Below are 12,043 nucleotides of genomic sequence, written 5' to 3' on the forward strand. Positions count from 1 at the left end.
CTACAGGCGGCAACAGGAAAGAAAGAAAGAAAGATAGACGAAACCCTTAAAGGCAGTTTTTACGATTGCCACCACTTCATACTGGACTCCATTGGACTGCAGGTGTTTATTTCACCTGTATACCTGTGATTATTTGGGCTGCTACTAGCAACATATTATTGTCATGAATAATTAATTCCTAACAAAGGAGTTACATACATACATACATACATTACATACAGGGAGTAATTTGCTGAGGTACAGTGCAGCATTGAAAAAGAACAAACCTCAAGGGGATGGGGCTAATGGTTAGCATACAGCTAGTATTACTTATTACCAAATTAGTAATTAGTAATAGTATTTTGATATGCTTTTGTCCCCAGTTTATTTCTTGGATCAGTAAATCCACTGGATGTTTCCAGCTTGCATCAGGTGGTAGGAACAGCTCCAAGTCTATCTCATGAAATTCAGTTAAATGAGCCCAGAATCCCAAACACACCAGAAATGAACTGCTGTGGCCACGCAAGAGACAGGGCCACAAATCAAAACAAGCTACACTCCCCCATGCACCACAAAATGAATGTGTCAAAAGCATGAAGAGGACACTGAGTGTGATGCTAAAAGTTTGGCAGCCAAGTTAAGGTGATAAAAAACAAATTGGTTGAGTTAAGGATTATGCAATAAACCTTAAGGGTTGACAGCTTAGCTATTTGGTGTGTTTTCATAATGGGTCAATGAGCATGTCATGTCGAATATAGTTGTCTCTTCTTTTCACTGCTTTTTGATGGCAGGGGACCCAAAAGTTACCAGGATGCTTTGTGTTTTGCCTCACCTCTGAGACTCACTGACTGGATGGTGATCTAAGTGTCTGTCCATGGCAAAAAATCAGAGCTGACTAAACCTCTTCACAGAAATCCTTTCAGAAAGGCGTTGTATAACACAGTGGGTAAAGTTGGTAGAGACAGGGATAAGGGTTTGGATAAAGCATCAAGATTCAAACAGAAGATAACTAATCTTTCTGTTGACAATATACTGTACAGTGTTGATCTATACTGATATTGTGTCAGTATAAAACATGCATTATATCAGCGGTAGGATTCATGAGTTACAGTCATGTGAACCATAAGACAAAAACTGGATTTAACTGGATAATCTTCAATCTTTCAACCCTCACCCTTTTCTTATAGCCTGAAGTGATGAGTCATGCGGGATAGTGACTGAAAAAGATTGAGATTGTTGATCCAAGCAGCCAAAATGAAGTGTCTCAGAGTTACAGAGGGCTCAAAAATCCAAGAAAACCAAAGCCTGTTGGTTCTGACACCCACAGAGCACGCCATCTGTTTGGATGCCTCTCTTTGCAAGTGCACTAGGCACGACTTCCTGTGAGTATAATCTGAGGTAGACCAAATTCATGATAGAAACTTTGCATGGCCAGGGAGAGTTCTGTATCATTTTTAATTCAGTTTGAGGCAAAGAAGTTTTTCCATTAGAACAAAAAAGCTTGCTTCATAGGCTCTTTTTAATTTGCTTTCTTGATGAAATTTAACAGAAAAAAATGAAACCAGAAATTTTTCCTTTTAACTTTGGACAGACCCTCCCTTGGTGTTTTCTCTGCTTCCAGTTAAGCAAAGCTAAGCTAAGCTAATTACCTTCTGGTGCTTCATGCTTAATAGATGTGAGAGTGGTATTGATCTTCTCATCAAACTTTTCCAAAAATGTCTATTCCATGAACTTAATTTAGTATTTCTAATAATTGATGACCTTGATGAGGATAAGCAGTTACAGATAATGGATGGATGGATTAGTTATGATTCACAGTAGTACCAACAGTATATATTATAATATATCTTACACCCATCACGGTGTAGTAGAATTGATTTTGTTGTGTTGCGACACCAGCTGTGTCTCTGTCTATGAAGACTTGTGCTGTTGTTGGCTTCCCTGGGTGGTTTTCTGGCTGCTGTGTTAAATAGGATGAAAAGTGGGTGGTCCAAGTCTCTGACAGAGTCTCCACTGGGGACTAGTAAGCCCAGAACATTTTATCATTGATGTTGTCACCTCACAAACAGTCTCACTGAATCCTCTGGAGACCCTGAAGCTAGGTCCCTGTTACCAGCAATGACATGTGGTCAAGGGCGATGATGCCCCTCTATCCTGACAAACTAAAAGAATGAATAGCCATTGGCTTGATGAAAGAATAAATATATCAAAGCAATATCACACTTGATGTTGTGCCGTTATACTGAATATCAGCATGGCTGTAATTTGGTCATACCGAATACAGCGTGCTGATATTCAGTACAACAGCACAACCTTCAGTTTGATATTGCTTTTATACATCAGTTATACAATCCCCATTTATTAGTTTACAAAAATGTTTTTGGCTCTGCTAACATATATTTAATTTGGCGTCTATTTGATTCACAAACCAGCATTTATTATAGTGAGAAATCAAAGATTTTTTAAACAGCTGATCTGCTTTATTAACAGCTAATTGAACACGGTAGAGGGGAGTGATATGTGTAATTAGTGAGAAGAGTCCCAGTGCTGTTATGCTCTATATCAGCACTCACTCAACGATTCTCATCCCATCAAATTAACTAATTGTTGTATATAAAACATTACAAACAGCTGTAGTCACCTCTGACACCTGTCAGGATGTCACTGATACTCAAGCTGTATTCAGTCAAATCCTATTTTCAGCCAAAACTGTAAGACAGCGCGCGTTTGATGATTGTTTATTGTTGCGATAGAGCAAGTTATTGCTTACATTGTTATGTACTTGGCTCATGTTATTTTCTCATCCCTTCCCAGCTGGAAAAGGCCAACTCTTTCACTGTTCACTGATGCTTTCTCGGCCTGTCCACTTCTATTATTTCTCCTCTAGCGAGAAGGGAGAACATCATCACACAGGCCTCCTTTCAACATTTATCTCAGTCGCACCACTCACAGAACAGATGTACACACCTGTAGCTCGCTAAAGGACAGCTGCTTAAGCCAAGAAATTTACATAATTTGTGTTTGCCTCATTGGAGCTGCCAAATCAATATACTGATGATTAACATGAAACCCACACAGATGAACTGGTTATGTAAAGTATATACATCCACTTGAGGACAGTCCAGTGTTACACTGTCCTCACAGAATTAATTCAAGATGTGTTGTTTCACTGCTCTGGTCTGGATCTTTCAGCCTCTGGTGAAATCGCCACTGCTTATTCTTTTTTCTCACATTATGTCAGCAGGATTAGATGATGTCTCTGACCCAGATATTATTAGCATGAATACATTCTGTGGCCTACAGAAGCTTAGCAACCCTCACTGAATTTCACAGCCAGTAGTGTTCATATTTAACTGGCCATTTAGCCCTGTGGGTTTGTTTCTCCATGTGCATTCATATCTGATCTGTCATGGCTAGTTGACAGTCGAGTTGTTCTTATTTATACACAGACAACACTGTAGGAGCATCAGTGTGTGTAGCACAGTGATGACTTTTATTCTCTGAGTGTTTGGTATGTCAAACTGCTGGACGTTTCTTATTTGGGCAGTCGCACTCTTGAATGATCCTATACTTTGTAGCAGCGAATCAAGGGATTGCCACATATCTGTGTGCTTCACACAAGTATACACCACCTCATACCTGAGTTATTACTGTGCAGTTTTTATATGGTCCTATGGTTCCATTTTTGAATTACCATCTTGAAATCATTTGACTTGTGCCACCAAAAGTACTTTCCTTTTTTTCGACAAAAGGGACAAATCTCACCTTTGAAACAAGTTCCTTGTTGTTGTTTTTTTAAAGTTTCAGGTACTCGCATTTTTGTTGGGTTGAAGACTCAGTTATTCCCTCTGCAGTTCTACCACTTTGCAGTACAGACTAATGCAATTTCCTCTGTCAAACACTGATGCAGATAAAGTGCAGAGATAGCTGAAAATCATTAGAAGCCCAGCCCTCATTTTCCAGATAGGGAGCTACAATCATTGGTAAATCAATTTGTCACATCCAAGTGGCATTTAACACATTGTGACATGGCCTTTTTAAATATGTCAGCACTTGAGTGAGTTCTGCTGCAAATTAAATCTGGACCTTAAAGTACCCCAATTCTCATCTGAATTATTCAGATTACAGTTATATTGTAGCAATCTACAGTTAAACGCTATTATAAAATCATTATTGGCTGTTTCAATATTTGCATTCATGAAAGTGGAATTTTATGGTAAAAGCAAAGCCAACACACACGCAGCAGCTCCTCCTCCCACATACACTGGAGGATATGGTCTCTCAAGCATTTCTCACACGTGTTTTTCAGGTCAAGCCTCAGTTGTTCATGCCCATCAGAATGGACACCATCTTTACCAGGTGTGCTTGAAACCTCCTTAACCGCCTCCTCTCAATATAGCGTAGCAGCAGGACCTCCTGAAATGAGCAAGCCTGGAGAAAAACAAAGATCAAACACCAGACTGAGAGCTTTGCAGCTCACTTATTCTTTCCACCCACGCCGTGCTGCCTTACCCCACTGAGATCTTCAGATCTGGCCATCTCACTGAGCTGAAGTCAACCAAAGACCCAGTCTGTCTCGATGCCCTTGCCCTTTACTGCTGGTGATCTTGACATCCCAGCACCTTTCATCAGCCAACCAGGGACCCGATCCATAAATGAGTTCTACTCACAAAACACATGCACTACTTTCCAATCAGACACTGGTATTCATAAAGACAAGAGAGTGCTGTGGCAATGTGAATATGCATATGCATGCTTTAGACTAAATACAATACGTTTGAGTGTCTCTCAACATCCTTTTATATTTATAACAATCCTTATTGAATATGAAATAAAGATTTCTTTATTTACTGCTAAAATACATTACCCAAGACCACTTACAAGCACTTATTTATCCCCATGAGCTATGTCTCACACCTGCAGGCAAATCTGACAAACTACAAGTTAACTTCAGCATGCACCTGTCCAATTCACCTCACATAATATTTTTGCTTCACGTCTCTCCCAAACACTTATGGACTCCACTCTTGTCCTTTAACTACTGAAACACAAAATGGAGCCACACTGTTGTGCTGGGTGACGTGTTCCTTGTCTATAATGAACATGGACAACCTGGTTCATTACGAGTGGATCCCAATGTTCAAGAGATCACCAAACTAGCTGCTGAAAATAATCCACAACAACTAAATTATTTGGTCTTGTTCATCTAATAATTGCAAAAGAAAACCCATCTACAATGCCAAACTGTTTCAAGAAACTATTTTGCATTAAAAAAATAATTATTACTGACCCCTTTTTAAAGATTTAGATCCCTATATCTAGGAACAAATGGGCTTGGGGTTTAGTGCCAGGATAGGAAGTATTAAGAGATGGTTTGACTTTGTTTTGTGTCCATGCTAAATGATATCAGCCATATACTTTACGGCTCTCTCTCTATATATATAGGACAGCAAGATAATTGCTGCTTTGGCTCTACTAGAGAATGATGATAATGTATAAGCACTGAATCACTCATGGTGAATTATGGGACTCTTCCTCTCTTCACTTCTACTAGTTGAGAAGTAAAGAGGAGGTTAAAGAAGAGTCATTTGAACTGTATGTTCTTGTGTAAATTTCACAGGATTTTACTCCCATCCCTGATCGATCAGTTATGGTTTGTTTCAGGAATTCAAAATGAAGAGGATAAAATAACTGTGACTTTTTAATATTCAAATCACTCCTCTGCAAACTCATTTTTTTTTCTTTTCCCAGAGGTTTTGGAATTGTTTTCTATAATCCTACAACTCGCGAAAAAACAGTCATCGTTGCACCTGATTAGGCTACACTCGGTTATCTGTCTAATAGCACATGCTGTGATCACACCAAGAATTTCTCCAGGGAGAATATCACTAGACTACTTTGCATTTATTTAATCCCTTGTGTCTCTCCCCTCTGTCACTGTGAAGCTTATTCTGTGGGGACAATGTCAGGTGTATTTTTTTGTAGAAGCAAAGAGGATGAACTTTAAGAACATCCTCATTTCAATGTCTGTGGATTATTCATTTCATAGTTAATTAGGATGGCTGTGGGCTTTTTTCTGCGGTTCTGGGAAGTGAATTTAATGTAAAACAGTTAGTGTCTAATCTCACTATACATCCACTTAAATTACTTGCTAATTTAAATGTGCTAATAATAATTTCAGTCCAGCAAATGTTGTAAAATGTACAAAGCAAATTGTCAAGAAGCATTTCAGTTCCGAGCAAAGCAAAACACATTCTGGACCACAAATCACTCCGTATTCTCTACTGTTCACTAATTTTACCACATTTACAATACTGTGCAGAGGTTTGGGGCAGTACTTATAAATGTACAATACAATCTCTATCCATACTGCATAAAAGAGCCGTAAGAATAATACATAATACCGGTTATAGAGAACACACAAATTCACTATTCTTAAAATCAAAAACATTGCAATTCACTGACCTGGTTCATTCCCAAACAGCACAAACAGAGTTGGGGGTTATAATCTGAGGGGTGAGTTCAACTTAAAACATCAGCGAGCATGTACAACATTAAAAAGTTTTTGTCTTTCAGTTTGTGGAGTGAGGCTGTGGAACAAACTGGGTGTGGAGCTCAAGCAATGTCCATGCATGATCCAGTTTAAAAAACGGCACAAACACATGGTTTCCACGAGGTACAGGGAGGAAGAAGGGCTTTAACAATCAGGTGTCTTCATAAATGATAAATGATTTATGTATTTGTTTTAATTAATGTAATTAATTTCTATTTCTTTTCTTTTTTATGTAAATATATATGTTTGGGTAGAAAGATTGCTAATTGAGTAGTGGAGAAGTGGTAGGTTTAAATAAGCATATGCTTCATCCTTTTCGGACATGTTGTGTTCACATTATTATTTTTGTTTTGACTGTTGTTATTGTTGTTTTGACTATTCTTATTGGATTTGTTTGTTTTCAGTTTACTTTGTTATGTTACTCGCACATGTTCGAAATAAACTGAAAGGATTGCGGGATTTTTCCTGCACCTCTTGTAGTTTGACTATTTGCCCACAACATAGCAGGGTGGAAGGAAACCAGAATAGAAATATAAAACCTCACAGGTACTTAAGGATACATTGGCACGTTTCTGTTTGAGCAATTAGTACATGCAGTCTAATTAAGACTTTAACTGGTTGGTGTAAGCTATACTACAAAGCCAGATGTAAAAAAAAAACAAAAAAAACACAGCTAATTATAATAATCCTGAGATAACTGAGTCCCTAAAGATTTAACTTAATTTAACTTAAGGGAAGAAGCTGAATTGTGAATAATTTTCTGGCATCCTGAAAATGTACTCACTGAACATAACATGACGGATTCGATGGGTCGGATCTAATTTACATTTTCAAAGCTCTTGAGACAACTTGGAACGAATTATTCAACGTTGCATTTTTAAGTTGATACAGTTTTAAATGTGTTACAGTAAAGAGGCATTGGAAGGGATCTACAGCACATATAAGGCAACAAATGCTTAGCTCAAACAACATTATCTGTTTGTTTTTTTCTGCATACTTGCACAAAACTTAATACTTTTTCAAATGAAAGGGGGGCTGCCTGCTGGAGCTAAAGCTAGTAAACAAAAACAAATAATTTCCATATTTTCTGATGCCGATGCTTGGTTTTGGACCTTAAAATAATTTTCAGTTTTAAAACAATGAAAGTGTTATGTTAGAAGAGCTTGCATTGAAGTCGAGGGTATGGCTTGGAAAAAATGAAATTATAATTATATTATAATTTATAATTATAAATTAATAAGTGATAGAGTTGCTGAGAGTTGGATAAAATGGTCTGGTATCCATTTATCCATGTGAATAGGTTTTGTTGTGTAATATAAATTATGTAATTATTACATTGGCCGTGTGACATGATTACAGATTTAAACAACCCAGTGGAGTTTTCTTATTTCTGTAATCAATGTATGAGCAAAGTACTCGACTGGGATTAATGATTTGAACAAATGAGTACAAATTTTTGTGTCAAAGGACTTCTTTTAATTAAATTAAATTTAATTCAGATTTCATTTTCTGCCTAGACCTATTTTTTTTTGTGTGATTCACTCAAATCAAAGAAGAGCTTCTATATATATCTATGCCATTGAAATAAAGGTCCACTAATTACAGACACAATACAAGTTGTGTGTGTTGGAGGAAATTCATTATAACCTTTTTCGTGGCTGAGAGCAGTCTTGCTGTTAACATTTCATTGCAAAGTGACTCCTTTAAAGAACACTGTAATAGCCCAAAGCTGGTTTTCTTGCCTTGAAATTGTTTCTTAACGGATATCTGCTCCAGTCAGTCCTGCTGTGAAATTGTTCCAGATCGAAACATAATGGTTCACTTAACTGCTAAGCTGAAACAAAGTGGCTGAAGCAAGTATCAGGAAGAACAAGAAATCAATATGGTGGTTAAAGGACTTGTTCATAAGTGAACCTGACAAACCCAATCAACATGTCAGATTTGCTGACAAACAATATTTAAACTGCTTGGATTATTATTATTGTTTCATCAAATTAATTCTTACTGGCTGAAGGAGCTCAAAAAATTATGACACAATGCAAAGTAATCAAAACTTTGGTAAATCGTGGAACAACGTGTCCCTGGCGTGGCACTGATGTTGTTGTAACCTCACTGTACTTTGTACAATCTTTTACAAACTGCACATATTTGATAAAGGAGACATCTGCATTCAGTCAAAATCTAGCAAGTCTTGTGGGACAATCATCATTTCATTAACATCACAGTTTCATGGTGTAGTATTCACTCAATATGCTGGAACATAACTTATATTGGTATTCTCTCTCCACCACTTAGTGGCCACAGGAAATGACATTTAACTCCTTCATGAAAACTCTAACTACTGTAAGTACAGAATTGACCGCTTTTTTCCTCTGTTTTGTTCTCCATCAAAACCTGTGAGTTAATCATTATGAGCAAGTAATGATAGAAAATTGAAGCTTATAAATAAGCCTATTATATACAACAAATATACCTATACAAGGTATTTTCTTCTATAGCTGTGTCTTATAACTCTCTGCTCCCCTTTTTAGTGTGTGTGTGTTAAATGCATGATACAGTTTTTAACCTTTAACTGGATCATTTAACAACTAAAGACTACTATTATATTTTTATCAGTGACTACTGTTTATTGCAGCACTGCATAGCGTCAAACTGCTCCTGCTATACGTTTGTTTTCTGCTGTTGCTGTCTCTATGGTTGTCTTTGTTCTGTATTTCATCAGTTCATCACGTTTTCAAAACAGTTGAAAAGTAGTCGACTGGTACATTTGCAGAAATGTTGATTAATATGTGCTGTAGAATAAATCAAAATAAAGCAAACAGATATAAATATGTACATTTTGTATCAGTGATGAAGCAAGGCTTCCACCAAACAACAAATAGCAGTGTTTAATATTCATTGTAAACACTGGAAATCTTTGAATATAAACATGCACATACCCACGCACCAAATGTCTTAACATTAGATTTACATTGAGAATTCAGGTAAGCAAGTCAATTTATAGCACTTTGCTGGTTGGATTACTTGTTTATTCTGCATACTATGTCTATATTGTTTGTTAACAGTAGAGTGCTTTCAGAGTGGATGGTTTGTTGCAGATTTTAAGTATAATAAATGCCAAGACAAGACTTTATATACTGGCTTTTAAAATAAAAGGTTTGTGTGCATGTTGTTGTTCCAGACATGTATGTAAACTAATGAGGTAGTGGATGTAGCTGGGGCTACAAACAATATGCTTACAGATAAGTTTTGCACATTGAATTGTCCTTATCAGTGTATAATTTCTGTCTACAGATGAAAGGGCTGTGGAGTATCAAAGAAAGCTTTGAAGAAAAGAAGAGATTTCAGACCATGCTAACACAAAATGTCAACTTTGACAACACAAAGAAATGTGAAGGGAGGAAATTGGTTTTGTGGGGCTGTTTTTTGTGTGTGCGTGTGTCCCTGTCAGATGTGGAGATTTGGACATTCAGATTGAGGTATGCTAAAGGTCGGAGAGGAAGCTTTGGCTGAACTGAAATTCTTGATGGAGGATGTGAATGCTTAACGCCATCCCACCAACAAAGACGTGCACAAGCATGTGGCAAAGTTGCCCAAGCAGCAGCTCATTGTCCTTCTTTGGCTGAGCTGCTGCTCTGGAGGGAAAAAAAAAGATTTATAATTGCTAAAGTTGGACAAAATTAAATCGTTATATCAACCAAACCTTTCTCCAAATATTGCCTTACAATAACCAATCTTAGCCAGCTGGCTAACATATAGGGAGCAGACTACATGCAAGATGACCCTTGATGATTGAGGAGTTTTTTTCAATTAAAATTCAATTATAATCAACTTTATTAATCCCACTGGGGGCCCGTCATTCGGAGCAGCTTCTTGGTAACACACAGCACAGAAATATACTGAACAAACAAAGAATAAATGATACAAGGGAGATAAAACGTTGAAGAGTCTATCAGTAATTGGATAAATAAGCTTGCTGAACAAAATAAAATAAAACCCAAAGAAGATTAAATTAAATACGATTAGATAAAAACATGTCAAACAAAGTTGAAAAAATAAATGAGAATTTTGCAGTTAGATTGCAGAGGGAATGAACAATTTAGATAAAACATAATGCCAACCCTGATGGCAACAGAGAAAATTAACTTGCAAGAACACTAGATACTTTATGAAGTACTTGTTGGTTACAAACATAATTGAGATTTCTTTGTTTTGCTCCAATGATCTTAGATCTTAGAATACTGTTTCAGGCTGTTTCTGTCTTTTACTGTGAGGCTGTGAAACCAGCAGATAAAAGAAATAGTCAGGAGATGCTGGGTAAAAGAGTGATAAAAAAACAACAACAGAGGACGGTGGAACTGACAGAAGATTAAATCTCTTTATGTTGCCCCTGTTTCACAAGTTTCACAGAGTATAGTTTTTTTTAAATTTACAATTGATTTGTGGTTAGTTAAATTACCATATTTTACATGATTTACATGCTCATGGGTGACACCTAAAATCTGGACAGGTTAGAACAAAAGCCACACAAAGTGTCCGGCTGTAAACTGGCTTTGTGTTTGCAGGGTGACATGTGGTAGTTGTTCACAAAAACCAATCAGCTGTTCCTGTGAAAACATTGTATATATTACATAATACTGCAATATGATATAGTACAATGTATGTTATGGGATGAGAGGGATGAGTTTCTCATTTCCTTCCCAGGTCTCTCAGGGGAGTTCAATCTGTGACCTCCTGTCATCTCTAGACCAGGATATGACAAGGCAATATGAAACTTTAATGATCTCAGAGGGAGAATTTGTGCCAAAGCAGGAGATAGTAAACACAGGGCAGAGTAAAAAATACAATAAAATCAACGCAGGCACTTTGCATGACTGAAAAACACAGCACAGCCATACAGAGATTGCATGCACATCATGCAGCGATTCTGAAAGTGAAGTCTGGAGCACTCTGCATGGGGTCCAGAGAAAAGGGCACTTTCATGGACATGATGCTGGCTGTGGCTAGACTCAATGATTTCTAGTGAAACTCAGGAATTAGACTGGAGTAGGCTCTATCTAATTTTGTATCTAATTCAGATGCCAATATCATAGCAAAGTCTGAGACTGTGGGCCTCCTATCAGAAACCTGGAAAAAGGGAATCCATCAATCCCCCCTCTAGTTTAGTTTTGCTTAATTTCTGGATGTCTGTGGGATCATGATTATGTTATTTGATCCTATAGATACTGATCAGTTGAACCATAGCCTAATACCGTGTTTGACATAACTTCAAACTATACCAAAACTATAATATATCTATTATATATATATATATATATAATATATATTATTATATATATATTATATATATATATATAAAAGTCTGTCTCTCAGGCATTCATTTGTTTCTCATCTGGGAAAAATGGAAAAAACAGTAACATCCCCTAGTTATCTCTTTAATGAAATCCCAAACATTTCGTTATCTAGTGTCTCCTTTTGGACTAATGTAATGTTCTTTTACTTACTTCACTG

This window comes from Larimichthys crocea, chromosome VIII (assembly GCF_000972845.2).
Source record: "Larimichthys crocea isolate SSNF chromosome VIII, L_crocea_2.0, whole genome shotgun sequence".
NCBI lineage: Eukaryota > Metazoa > Chordata > Actinopteri > Sciaenidae > Larimichthys > Larimichthys crocea.